This window comes from Scyliorhinus canicula, chromosome 2, assembly GCF_902713615.1.
Source record: "Scyliorhinus canicula chromosome 2, sScyCan1.1, whole genome shotgun sequence".
Classification (NCBI taxonomy): Eukaryota; Metazoa; Chordata; class Chondrichthyes; order Carcharhiniformes; family Scyliorhinidae; genus Scyliorhinus; species Scyliorhinus canicula.
Window position 1 is genome coordinate 26,158,914 of NC_052147.1, and position 14,120 is coordinate 26,173,033.

At 45.2% G+C, this 14,120-nt stretch overlaps 1 long non-coding RNA gene across 3 annotated transcripts in view; it reads right to left on the bottom strand.

Moving 5' to 3' along the window:
* Positions 1-699: 699 nt before the first annotated feature.
* Positions 700-14,120, bottom strand: part of LOC119951524 — a 69,399-nt gene continuing 55,978 nt past the window's right edge. For all 3 annotated transcript variants that reach the window (XR_005457641.1, XR_005457642.1, XR_005457640.1), the window contains exons 2-4: positions 6,644-6,813; positions 5,595-5,687; positions 700-1,475 (exon numbers count right to left, since the gene is read on the bottom strand). This is a non-coding gene — a long non-coding RNA (uncharacterized LOC119951524). The remainder of the gene's footprint in view (positions 1,476-5,594; positions 5,688-6,643; positions 6,814-14,120) is intronic.

Below are 14,120 nucleotides of genomic sequence, written 5' to 3' on the forward strand. Positions count from 1 at the left end.
TGGGGGAGGGGGGAGGGACAACGCGCGCGCAAGTTCGGGCGGGGGGGGGGGGATATTTGTTAAGAGGGAATATTTTGTAATATTTTATAGTTCGTTGGGGTAAATATCTTCATGTAAAAAATTCTTTCAATAAAAATTATTTAAAAAAAAAAAAGACTCTCCTAACTCCACCTTAATATTCGGCAACACTAACACCCTTGGCTCGTATTTTTCCCGTTTAAAAAAAAATCATTTACTGGATGTGGGCATCACTGGTAGACCTGCATTTATTGCCCATCACTAGTTGCCTTTCAGAAGTTGATGGTGAGCTGCCTTCATGAATCACTGCAGTCCCTGAGGTGGGTGTCGGTACACCCACTGTGCTGTTAGGGAGGGAGTTCCAGGATTTGACCCAGCAGCAGTGAAGGAACGGCGATATATATCCAAGTCGGGATGGTGAGTGACTTGGAGGGGAAACTCCAGGTGGTGGGGTTCCCACTTATCTGCTGCTATTGTCCTTCTAGATGGTAGCAGTCGTGAGTTTGGAAGCCCACCCACACCCCCACTTGCATCTAGCGGATGAGTCTTTTTCGTGCCCTTTATTGTACTCTATCAGATTTATTTCCCATCATGACCTTTGTTATCGGGCCTGCCTGTGCCATCATTTACTTCTGTTAAAAAAAAACGGCATTCGTTCTGAGGAAATTAGTGGCTATCGAATTATTCTTTGAGGAAAGATTTTCTGTGAGTGCCATATCCTACTCTAACTGTGTGCCTGGTAAGTACGAAAGAATTCAGATTGATCTGAAATGGTTTAACGTCCCAGTGTGCAAACAGTACTGACAACGAATAACACATCAAAGCAGTTAATGTTATTCCTCTAGGAAAACTGAGCAAAAGTCAACAGGAGAACAATATTAGGAAATACTGTACCATCTGCTACTGAAATCAATAGTTTGTGTTTTATTATTTTTGCTGAGTCAGATTTCCCTTGACAAAAACAGAGAAACCTTTCCCCTTTGATAGCTTCCTGCCTCCATGAAAACATCCCCCTCTGCACAGCGACTGTCACAACAGCAGGGCTGGTAATCTAATACGGCTGCTGGTGATTGTCCCTTTGAAATCTCCATTATTAAGCTGCGAGAATCTAATTACTAGACAATTTGCCCTCTCGCAGCCCTGTGACAGCAGGAGACTGTGTACTGAAGCTAATGCTTTATTTGGAAGTCACGTGATTCCTTAATTTTTTGGTTGCTATACAAACACTGCTCTGTAGGCACGTAAAGCTTTGTCCTTGCGCACATTCTCCACCTTTATCCCTGTCAGAGGCTGCCTTTGCCTGAAGATTTTTCCCTCCAAATTTCTTTGCACCTGAAAGCAGGAACGTTTGATAGGAGGCGATTCTGCTCATGCAACCTTCCTCTGGTATCTTGCCAGCCGTCTAATCCTTGTGACTGAGCCTCAAAGTAAACGTTTTGGCAGGGTAAGGAAAGAGTCTGCATTAAAAAAGAAAAAGGTTTCATGGCTTCAGAACTTTCCAAATTGCTTTGCAGTCAATTTTGGACTTTTGAAGTGTAATCGCTGGTGTAATGGAGGAAGCATATGGCAGCCAATTTGTACACACAAGGACCCCACAAACAGCAATGAAATAAAATAGGGCAGTCAGTCATTTTTAGTGATGTTCTCTAAGGGATTACCCCACTGTTGTAATCCCCACGAAGACCATGGGGGAGCGTTGATTGATGTCCCCATGGGCTTCATGGAGTACGAGTTCCCCCTATTGAACAGGCAGAGGTTCGCCCATGAGGGACTCACCAGTGAGACTTTAAATCCTGTGTCCCAGACCCGGACTGGCATTCCCAATGGTCTCGGATCGGGGTGCTAGCTTCCATGCCACAGATGCATGGAACATTTCTGTTCAAGAAAAAACATTTATTTCATTTAGCCTGGCCTCGACTGGAATTATTACATTGGTGATGGGAATGGAATTCCAAGCAGCCTTTACAGCACAGAAAACAGCTCCAGTAAAAAAACCCGTACATTTCCTTCTCTGGCAAACCCATGCCGGATGACGCAAACGTAAAAGACTGGACCCAGTATGCCGAGTGCAGGCGATATTTCGTTTGCGCCAATGGCATTGAAGGGGATGAGCAACAGAAGGTAAATGTCCGAACAACGTGCGGGACCCCGACGTTGGGCATCATAAAAGACCTAACTTACCCAGCGGCCCCTGACACTAAATTTTTGACGAACTTGTGGACCTGGTGCGTAACCATTATGAACCAAAGTCATCAATCATCCGACAACATTATTGTTTTAATGCAGTTGGGAGAACCCCCGGGGAGTCTGTTACAGCATTTCTTAGTCGATTGCGGAAGTTCACAGAATGCTGCAAATTTGGCCCATTCTTGAATGAGATGCTACGTGATAGACTGGTGTGTGAGATTGACAATGTCACAACCCCAAAAGAATTGCAGCGGAGTACAACCTAGACCTGAAAAAGGCCACTGAGATAGCCTTGTCCCTGGAGAATGCCGAAAAAGAGGATTAGGAAACGCTGGGAACATTGGACAGTAGTGTCCTCCGGTTGGGGGGAGGGTCCTTGCACAGAGAAGCCTGCATTTTCCAGTGAAGGCTTTCACATGCACCAACCCATGATTGACCGAACATTCTGTCGGGAACCCTTATAGTCTGAGAAACAACAGGATAATCCCAGATGTATCCAGGAAACTTCTCCAGAGGGATACAAGTGTCAGCCGTTGGACTGTTATAAGTGCTGCAAGAGGACACAACTTATGCAAGGCTCACAGAATCAGCGATATGTGAACCACCCAGTCAAGAAGTCAAAGCCAATTGAGGTCCATAGGTTACAGGTATACCAGTGGTCAGAGGAGGAAACAATGCAGTTGAACTGCATCATCACAGTTAAGGTTGCCCCAACAATTAAATGGCTGCTTGTCAACCATCATTATAGATGGAGGTAGATACAGGAGCTGTCATTGTGGAACAAATATTCTATCACCTCTGAAAGGATATTCTGCCGAGTGCCCAGGACAGTATTATCCTTTGGGAATACTGAGTAGTCATCCCCTGCCCAGGTCGATGCCCAATCCTGATGGAGTTCCATAACAGTGCCCTGGTGTTTACAAAACAAAGATCCTCATGAGAAACGTAGGTCAGGTGGCTCAGGCTCAACTCGGGTATTGAGGTCTTGGTGAAGCAATGCTCCTTGTGCCAGGAGGACCAGAGGCTCTAGCCTTTGGCCTCTCTACACCCATGCGAGTGGCCAGGAAAACCATAGGTACAGGTACACGTGGAGATCACTGCTCCGTTTTTAAGGTCAATGTTCCTAATCATGATAGAACCTCATTCTAAATAGAGGGAAATACATTGCATGGCCTCACCAATTTCTCATGTCACGAGAGAGATACTCCAGCAGAGCTTTGGTATTCACAGCATACCAGAGGCTCTCGTCTCCGACAATGGTGGAGCAGGGAGTTCCAGGCCTTCTTGTAATCGAATGGCATGAAGCATATTCGGATGATGCCATACCACCCATCGTCTAATGGTCTGGTAGAACGGGCAGTAAAGACTTTCAAAAATGAGATGAAGAAACAGCTGATTGGAACCATGGCCCGAAGGTTGGCTCGATTCCAGTTTAACTACCCAAGTGTGTCACACACCACAATGGGAATCACCCCAGCAATTTACTGATGGGATGGTGACTTTGCACCCCCCTAAACCCGCGAGCTCCAAATTTGACAAGGAGTGTGGTGTCCAGACAGGAGAATCAAAAGAGAAATTACGACACCAGGAGGTCTGAGAGATTGTTTAAGGCGGGGGCGTGGTATACGTATGAAACTTAGGGGATAGCTCCAGTTGGATCCCTGAGTAGGGCTTGTCTGGGCCTGTCTACTATCGTTATGTTTCAAGAAAAAGTTTTTTAAATGCAGCTGTACTACTTTAGCGGTAGGGTGCCTGCTCCAGTTGAAACCACTCCTCCAATTCCGATCACGGTAACCTCTGGAGCCAGGCTCCAGCCCGCAGGGAGTCCGAGGGTCATTTCCCGCAACAGTGAAGACTCGGGGTCTGATATGGAGGCTGAAGTGACTGGTCTGCCTCTACGGGCCAGTACTGAGGAGCAACCTGCATCAGTGACCCTCAGGCGCTCTGTGAGGAAGCAACAGTCACACACCCCAATCCAGCTCCACCTGCCACAGACTTGAGGTCGAGCGCTAAAAGGCAGAAAAGGCCTCTGTCACCTCAGCAACGGGGATGAAATGGACCTGAGGGGAGACGGATACTACAGCCTCTAGAAAGACCATGGGGGTCGGTTGATTGATCTCCTGGTAGGCTTCTTGGAGCACTAATTCCCGTATTGAGTGGGTGGAGACTCACACAATGGGTTCTCGCTAATGGGCCTTTAAATCCTGTGTCCCAGATCTGGACGGGCATCCCCAATGGTCCCCGGCCGGGACGCTCAGCTTTGTATGCCGCGGCTGCGACTTTACTTCTGTTCGAGAGAAAACCTTTATTTCAGTTAGCCTGGCATCTGCTGGAATTATTACACCCTCCATAATGTGGTCTGTCGCTACAGCCAAACCTAGATAGGCCGGAGTGGGGTGGGGCCAGGGTTGGGTTGCTCTGAGCATTCCTGCAATGCTGCACCAGGCCACCTCCAGTCAGCCTCTGGCAATTGGTCTGAAGTGGGTGTTAACTGAGTCAATTGCTACCCTGGCTCATGGATAGGTAGCCCTGCCAAACACCCATTCTGCCTATGGGAAATGGCCCAAGGATGGACAGCTTGGAAAACTGCACGCTGGCTGACAGTGCTATTTCTAAGCGCCTACTCCCCTCTTGCCCCAGCTGGGCCTAAAAATGCAGCACTCACTATCGAATCCTAGGAACCTGGAATGCCAACAATGCAGAAAGAGGCCATTCGGCCCATTGAGTGTGCACCGACCCTCTGAAAGAGCACCCTACCTCGGCAACTCACCCGTAACTCCACCTAACCTGGGGCAGCACGGTGGCCTAGTGGTTAGCACAACCGCCTCACGGCGCTGAGGTCCCAGGTTCGAATCCCGGCCCTGGGTCACTGTCCGTGTGGAGTTTGCACATTCTCCCCGTGTCTGCGTGGGTTTCGCCCCCACAACCCAAAAATGTGCAGAGTAGGTGGATTGGCCACGCTAAATTGCCCCTTAAATTAGAAAAAATAATTGGCTAATCTAAATTTATAAAAAAAAAAACTCCACCTAACCTGAACATAAGGGTCAATTTAATATGGCCAATCCACCTCACCTGCACTTCTTTGGAATGGGGGAGGAAACCGGAGCACCCGGAGGAAACCCACGCAGACTGGAGAGAAACTGCAAACTTCACACAGACAGTCACCCAAGGCCGGAATCAAACCTGTGTCCCTGACGTTGTGAGGCAGCAGTGCTAACCACTGTGCCGCCATCTTGCTATCTCGGTGATTCTCCATAAAATAACCAGTGGACCAGAAAGGTGAAGCCCATACAGATGTTTCTAAAAATACAAACATATTCAATGACATGTTTTACTTTACTGAGTCCAACTACCCGAAATGTCATTGTGCCCGTGAAAATGGTAGCTACCGAATGCTTTCATTGGATTGCTTCAGAGTTCCAGAAGATGGTGATGGTGCAGCTCAGCTTAGCAAACAGGAAGAAGGCTGGCCTGACGGGTCCCTGTATAAATAGACACTTAACAGTTCAACAAAAAAAGAAACAAACTCAAATATTGTAACAACATTTTTTTTTACAATTTTGAACAGGTCCAGCTTGTGAACATAAGTTACTTGAAAATGAAATGAAAATCGCTTATTGTCACAAGCAGGCTTCAAATGAAGTTACTGTAAAAAGCCACTGTGTTCCATTAAAGTAGAAATAAGGCACTGAAATTAATATTAATTTTACACAAGAGGATGAAATAACCTTAATAAGTAATCAATGTTGTTACAAAAAAATGTATCTTGTCCACACTTTCCTGTGTGTGGCCGGTCAGTACAAGTAAATCTAAACGTGACATCCTGTGACAGTCAGTTTCTTGACCAGAAATTAAGAGTCTCGGTTTTAGATAACAGGGAGAAAATAATATTATTACTGACTGATTTCGGGATACTCGTTCCAAATCATGTTTTTGCTCTGGTATCCAAACAGCATCCATCTTTAACTGTTTTACTTTATCACTCCCCATTTCTTTCATTATCACAAGCAATCTGCAAAATGTAAATCATTGTGTCACATGCGTATTATTTTTTCCCCCTGGGGAGTGAGCAATGCAGCAAGTTGGAAAGTTGTCCTTTCAAGTCTCAGCGTGGCTCAGTTGGCAGCATTCTTGCCTGAGCCAGAAGGTTGTAAGTTCAAACCTCACTCCAGGATTTGTGGACATAATCTCGGCCGCCACGTTTCATGCAATGCTGAGAGATGTGTTGCCTTCCAAGTGCACCATTAGCCCTATTTTCTAAGTTAGGTGGATTTACAATACTCCTAGTTAGAAACTAGGAGCAGGAATAGGCCATTCGGCCCTTCGAACCCGCTCCTCTGTTCAATATTTGAAGATGTTCAGAGAGTTCTCTTGACACCCAAGCCAGCATTCCTCCCCCCAACCATCATGATCGGGAACAGGTTAGCTGGCCGCTCACCTCATTTGGTGTCTGTGGGACCTCGATGTCCACAAACCGACCGCCAAATTCTCTGGCGACCCGACAGTGGCCCCACTTCAGAATAAATCATCGCTTGTGAGGTGCTTCGGGATGTTTTCCAAATGTGGTAAAGTGCAATGTAATTGCAATTTTGTTCTTCTCCTTGTCTCCTGAAAGGTCAAAACATTCAGTTTAGGGAACCAACAAAGCTGCAAGCAGTAAAGCAATAACAAAAACCACTTGTACAACATCTCTAATGTAGTAAAACATTGTTGCTGGATGTTTCACGGGTATTATAAACCAAAGGTAACATCAGGTCACATCAGGAGATTTTAGGTGAGGAGATCAAAAGCTTGGTCAAAGATGTTGGTTTTAAGGAGTGCCATGCAGTAGGAAAGAGGGGTAGTCAGGCAGAGAGGTCTGGGTAGGGCGGGGGTGTATACCAGAGCTTAGGATATGGACCACGAAAGGCATGGCCACCAATGGTGGGATGATAAAAATAGAGGATGCTCAAGAGGCCAGGATTAGTAGAAGCAGATATCTCAGATATTTGGGGGTTGGAGGAGATTACAGAGGTATTGAGAGGGGGAGGGATTTAAAAACAAGGATAAAAATGCTAAAATCAAGACATTGCTTGATTGGAAGTAAATGTAGGTTGGTGAGACTGGGGAGTCGGGGACTGAGTGTGAGTTAAGGCACGGGCAGTGGAGGTTTGGATGACCTCAAGTTTAGGAAGGTAGAACTCCAGCCAGGAGTGCATTGGGATAGTCAAATCTAAAGATAATAAAGGCATAAATTAGGGTTTCCGCTGTAAATGAGGTGAGACAGGAGCCAAATCAGGCAACATTGTGGATGGAGAAATAAGTGGTCATTGTAACGTGGTGAATATGCAGTTGGAAGCTCATCTTGGTGTGAAATATGGCACCAACACTGTAGTCAGACTGGTTTAGTCTGTAGGCAGGGAGATGGATAGATCCAGGAGTTAAGAAATGGAGGAAAGGAAGTGACTCCATCCTTGGGTTAACAGCTGGAAACTATGGGAAGAAGAAAAGACTAAAGGGGGTTCAGGAACTGCGACATTGAGGTCTTTGGAAGGAACAAATTAAAACAGGATAAGGCGGAATGTGTTTTGATGTGAGCACAGTCAGAATACAGGAATGATGTGATTGTAGATTAAGAGAAACATGGGAGACTAGGTCAGACAAGCACTCAACATAAACATTGATAGTAATGTATATTGATATAAGATATGCTCAACATACAAGCCATCGAAGGTAAGTGGGGAAATCAGATGGAGCAGTTCAAATTTAGCTCTTAATGAACACAGACACAAGCTAGCAACATATAGATCACTTTGATTGGCATGAAAAATGGTAAAGTGACCGATGCAACATGTTAGAGTTTGTTTGGGGTTTGCCACCTGCCTCATCCAGGAATGCTTGTGACTGTCATTTGTCATCAAGATGGAAGTGTTTCAGTCCCCAGACATTCTTCATTTGAATGAAAACACATGCAAAACGAACGACCCAGCATTATACGTGAAAAACACAATAATGAAACAAGTGGACATTTATGTGTTCATGGATATGTTTATGACATAAAATGTTTGGTGCTGAAGTAATAACTGATAGTAGAGTAGGACGATTTCTTCACTGAACTCTGGATGGTAATGTCACAAGCCATGTGCTGCATCACTGCAGTCCCAGAGGACCATAAGCTGTTCTCTCCTTTGAGAGCTGACTGGTGGTGATTTAAACTGAGCGTCAACACACCTCAAGCGAGAGGCAAGGTTGAGAGGGCAGGGCCTTCATGAGTAACTTCAGCCGGTACGGGAATTGAACCCACAATGTTTGCGTTGCTCCGCATCACAAACCAGCCAACCAACCAGAAGCATCCTTCTCAAAATTTGTTTTTGATTTAGCTGCTCTCAGAACACCGAGCCAATCTACCCATGTAAAGTTGTTCTACTCTTCGGAACAAATACAGAATGAATGCATTTAAAATGCAGTTGCCCACTCTCATGTTCTCAGTGGCATCTTTGAATGACATCAGAAAGAAATTTGAAAGTGCCATCTCTTCCCATCCCTCTCTAATTTCGCAACATCTTCCTTAAAATGCACATTGGACAGGGAGGTACACCAGTCTCACAATCAGGTTACGAGCAGTATTGAATGGGACTAGCTACACCACTTGTATAGAAACATAGAAAATAGGAACAGGAGTAGGCCATACAGCCTTCGAGCCTGCTCCGCAATTCATTAAGATCATGGTTGATAATCCAACTCAGTAACCCGCTTTCCGCCTATATCCTTTAACCTCTTTAGCCACAAGAGCTATATATAACCATCTTGAAAACATACCAATGTTTTGGCTTCAACTGCTTTGTGTGGTAGCGGATTCCACAAGCTCAACACTCTTTATGTGAAGAAATTTCTCCTCATCTCAGTCCAAAATGGTTTACCCGTATCCTCAGAGTGTGACCCCCCCCCCGGTTCTGGACTCTCCTGCCATCAGGAACATTCTTCCTGCATCCACCCTGTCTAGTCTTGTTAACATTTAATAAGCTGATATGAGATTCCATCTCGCTCTTCTAAACCCCAGCAAATATAATCCTAACCGAATCAAGATCTCCTCATACGTCAGTCCCGCCAGCCTAGGAATCAGTTGGTTGGACAGATGGTTCATGATGCAGAGCGTGGCCAACTCGGATTCAATTCTGGCATGCTGGTACAGTGGTGAGCATTGCTGCCTCATAGCGCAAGAACCCCGGTTCAATTCCGGCCTTGGGTGACTGTGTGGAGTTTGCACTTTCTTCCCATGTCTGCGTGGGCTTCCTCCAGGTTAGGTGGATTGGCCATGCTAAAATTGCCCCTTAGTATCCAAGGATCTGCAGGTTAGGTGGGGTTATAGGGCTAGGGTGTGCGATTGGGCCTCCGTAAGATGCTTTTTCACAGGATCGGTACAGATGTGGTGGGCCAAATGGCCTTCTTCTGCACTGCAGGAATTCTATGGTTCTAATCCCCGTACCACCTGAGGTTATTCATGAAGGATGGCCTTCTCAACCTTGCTCCTCAACAGAGGGAAAGCAGCCATAGGTCGTCTGGAACTATGGCGACTTTACTTACTAATGATGAAAATAAAACAAGGAACTTTGTGAATAATAAGGAAAGGGGCTGGAAGAGACAGTGAAAAAGTGAGAGAAATCATGAGGAAAAAATGGGGCAGAAATTGAGAAAATTGGATATGGGTCTTCAAAAAATAAAGCACATTGGGAAAACAAATGGAAGTAGTGGAAGAGAAATGAAGGGAGAGGTCTGGAAAAAATAGAGGAAAAGAGATTAACAATCCAAAAATACACAACCACACAGAAACAGGGAGAGAGAGAGGGAGAGAGAGAAAGCAGAGTGTATTATGTACAGCATGGGTGGCATGGTGGCACAGTGGTTAGCATTGCTGACTCACATCACCGGGGACCCGGGTTCGATTCCGGCCTTGGGTGACCGGCTGTGGTGAGCTTGCATGTTCTCCCCGTGTCTGTGTGGGTTTCCTCCCTCTGCTCTGGTTTGCTTCCACAGTCCAAAGATGTGCGGGTTAGGTGGATTGGCCATGCAAAATTTCTCCTTAGTGTCCAGGGATGTGCAGGTTAGGTGGGGTTATGGGGGTGGAGCAGGGCTGGGTGGGGTGCCCTTCAGAGTGTCGGTGCAGATTTGATGGGCCGAATGGCCTCTTTCTGCACTGTAGGGATTTTACGATTCTATGAAGTGCTCTATTCATTATTTATAATTTTGTTTACTGTATTTTTGTCTCTGTCTGTCTGGATTCTTTTATTTTCATCCGTGCCTTCATCTCCTTTCCTGTTGTTTCACTCACATGTTAACTGTGCCCTTGGCAGTCACGATTAAAATGTTCGGCAACAGTCAGCATGATGTGAGCTGACAAGAGGAAGGAAGAAAACAAGGGATAAGGAAACTCCGAAAGGTGAAAGAGAGAAGGGAAAAATAAAACAAGCTGGGGAACAAAGCAGAAATGATCCAAGCAATATTAAGAGAAGGCTGACATAAACAACAAGAGTAAGGACACAAATTGAGGCAGGTTGGAACAGAAGAAGGATTCTAAAAAAAAATGTAACAGCCTGGAATGTAGGCGGGACAGATTGCTCATGACGGGAAAGGGGATTGGACAGATTAGGAACAGTATACAGGGAGGTTGTTGGAGGCAGTATTCCAGTGGCAGTGCTCAGAGCTGAAGGAATCCAATCACCGCCTGTGAAGCAAGTGGGACTGACTCCTCTTCCTTCTATATTTGAGATCAGTGAAGTAGCAGCGTGCCCTTATATTTGCATTCCGCAGGAGTGCAGTCAGACAGAAGGGGAAGCTTATCTGGGAGCCAAGAAAATGCACAGCCCTGGCTGACAGTCAGAGCACAAGCAAATCAAATTCTATTGTACTGAGTTTCAGGGAATTTCTCATACACTATTACTGACTCTGCAGCCTTCTTGATGCAACAGACCTACAGGGAACTTGGCCAACAAGCACTGGCCCTGCAGCGCTCCATTTCAAAGTCAGGTGAAGAATAGTGACCAAATATTAACCATTGTAAACTTGTACTGAGCCAGAAAATCTTGCTCATAATTTAAGATTGTTGAAGCCGTATTGGTCCACTCTCATATTATGAGAGCTTAAGCAGTCACGAGGCTTTATAATTATAAACTGGAACTGTTTCCAGCAAGGTGATCTTCAAATAAGACACTTCAAGCTCAACACAGCACAAAGTAACAAAACGAAACAATCTGAGCTTCGTAACTCATGGCAAATTTTGCATTGAACTAAAGTAAAAAGTCGCATTGCACTAACTGGAATGAGCATTGATTTACTTCAGCCTTAGAAAAATGCATAGACTGATTAAAATGTGTTCTCCAATGGATAGAATTCAATTAGCTCTGAGCGATCAAGGTAGTTTCCGGAGATGGTGAGCCTTGATGAGATGCGATTCCACTGGAGGCAATAGCGATTGCCCTGAAAAACATGCTTCAAGGAGACTGGCTGTGAAACACCAAAGCTAAGTCTGCTTCCATTCTCATCCAGTGTTCAACTCTGTACTGCTTTCAGCAGGAGACGTGGTAAAATGACCAGGGGTAGAAGGCCTGAGTTTCCACTCCCCATTGTCCATATTCCAGGGTAACTGAGCCCAGCTGTAGCCCCTCTAATGACACCCCAATTGAGATCTGTTAACAGAGCACAGAGGTTTCTCAATGAGTATTGCTCAATACCACTCTGGATATGCATCCACTCATTGAGTCATTGCACAACCTTGCGCAGGCAAAGCATATCAATAACATCAGTTTTATTTTGTGGCAAATGTAGCGTGTGAGCTGCATACTTATGTGACTATTGATATAGTTGCATTTTTATTGAAATAACATCATTAGATATCAGGGGGTAAATCTAAAGGCGTATCAACTTTTGGGAACAGAAGCTGCCTAATTAATCACACAAACCATTACTTTTAATTGATCTCAATCTATCTACCCACCTTCTCATCAGGGGGTAAGGATTCTTCCATTCATTATGAATAACAACACTGCAATTGATGTGTTCACCATAAAATCAAATGAGAACATTTTTACGATTTAATTTACATTGTTGCTCCACACAAGCACCATCCTCCTCAAACTCTTCTCTCTAAATGATCACGAAAATTTCTGGTGTCTGCCTCATGAATTTCCTTGTTAAATTTGCGCACAAATCTATTGCAAAGACAGAGGAAAGAAAGATGTGCGTTTATGAAGCGCCTTTCACACCCTGATGGTAAACCTTTGGTGGGTAGCGATAGTTCTAATAATAGTGCAAAGTATTGTTATTTGGTATCATTATGTGCGCAAGGGATGTTGATGCTTGGCAGGCTGAACGATAATTTGTCAGTACTCATCAAACAGCATCGGCTTACTTGCCTCAGGTACATCCATTGGTTGGAGGGTGGTCACACACCCAAGGTCGTTTTATATGGTAAGGTAGCCGGAGCCAGCTGGCAGGGTGCCCAGAGCTTAGCTCCCTTGATGCTTGCAAGGATGAAGGCTCTGGACGTTAATTACTGCGTCTGGAGATCACTAGCTGATAAAAGAGGAAAACGGTCACATCTCCTATGGATTGGAATGCATGACCATGACCGGTGGTCACATGGTTTGGCAACCAATACCAATGCTGGAAAGAACAACCCACAGCACACTCGGTAGCTTCATGTGAGGTAGTAGTGGCGGAACCTGCCTCTCAACAGTTGGGCTCTTCAGCAATCAGCAGGGATGTGTCATATGAAGACACCCCAACTGAAATGAATTTATTTGCTGTGTGCCCACAACCTTTTGCTGGATGGAAGAATGCCAGAAAGGAAATCCACACCCTCAGGCATGCAATTAAATATTTTTCTGAAATGCGGCCACTTCGTAATGTAGGAAATCCGGCAGCCAGTTTGCTCACAGGAAGCTCCTGCAAAGAGGAATGTGATCGTTTTTTTTTGGTGATGTCAGTTGAGGGATAAATATGGCCCAGGACACTGGAGAGAATTCCTCTGCTCTTTGAATTCCAGAATTCCATGGACTTTCCTGAAAGGACATTTTGCATTTAGGGCTTCACCTATCTCCTTAATCAAATAAAGACAAAATACTATGGATGCTGGAGATCGGAAATAAAAATAAAAAGTGCTGGAAAACCTCAGCAGGTCTGGCAGCATCTCTGGAGGCAGAAACGGAGTTAAGGCTTCAAACTCTTTCGGAACTTGCTTCACAACGTTGGCTCTAATCTTTATTCTTATTGGCTGGGGCAATGAGTACAAGAGTTGGCAAGTCATGTTACAGTTGTATAAAACTTTAGTTAGGCCACATTTGGAATATTACCTTCAGTTCTGGTTGCCACACTATCAGTAGAATGTGGATGCTTTGCAGAGAGTGCAAAGAGGGTTTACCTGGTCACAAGGGTGTTGGTTGTGCACAGGTTGTGCCTGGTCTCAAGGGTGTTGGCTATGAGGAGAGATGAGGAGAGATTAAATAAACTCGGATGGTTTTCATTGAAAAAAGGAGGCTGAGACCTGATTGAGATCTACAAAATTACGAGAGGCACAGTCAGGGTGAATAGTCAGAAGCGTTTTCCCAGGGTGGAAGACTCAATTACAAGGGGGCACAGGTTCAAGGCAAGAGGGGGAAAGTTTAGGGTAGATGTGCGGGGAAAGTTTTTCACACAGAGGACGGTGAGTGCCTGGAACGTGTTGCCAGTGGAGATGGTGGAGGGAAGCACAATAGCAATGTTTAAGATGTATCTTTTTTTTTCTTTTTTTTTTAAATTTAGATTACCCAATTATTTTTTCCAATTAAGGGGCAATTTAGCATGGCCAATCCACCTACTCTGTACATTTTTGGGTTGTGGGGGCGAAACCCACGCAGACACAGGGAGAACGGGCAAACTCCACACGGACGGTGACCCAGAGC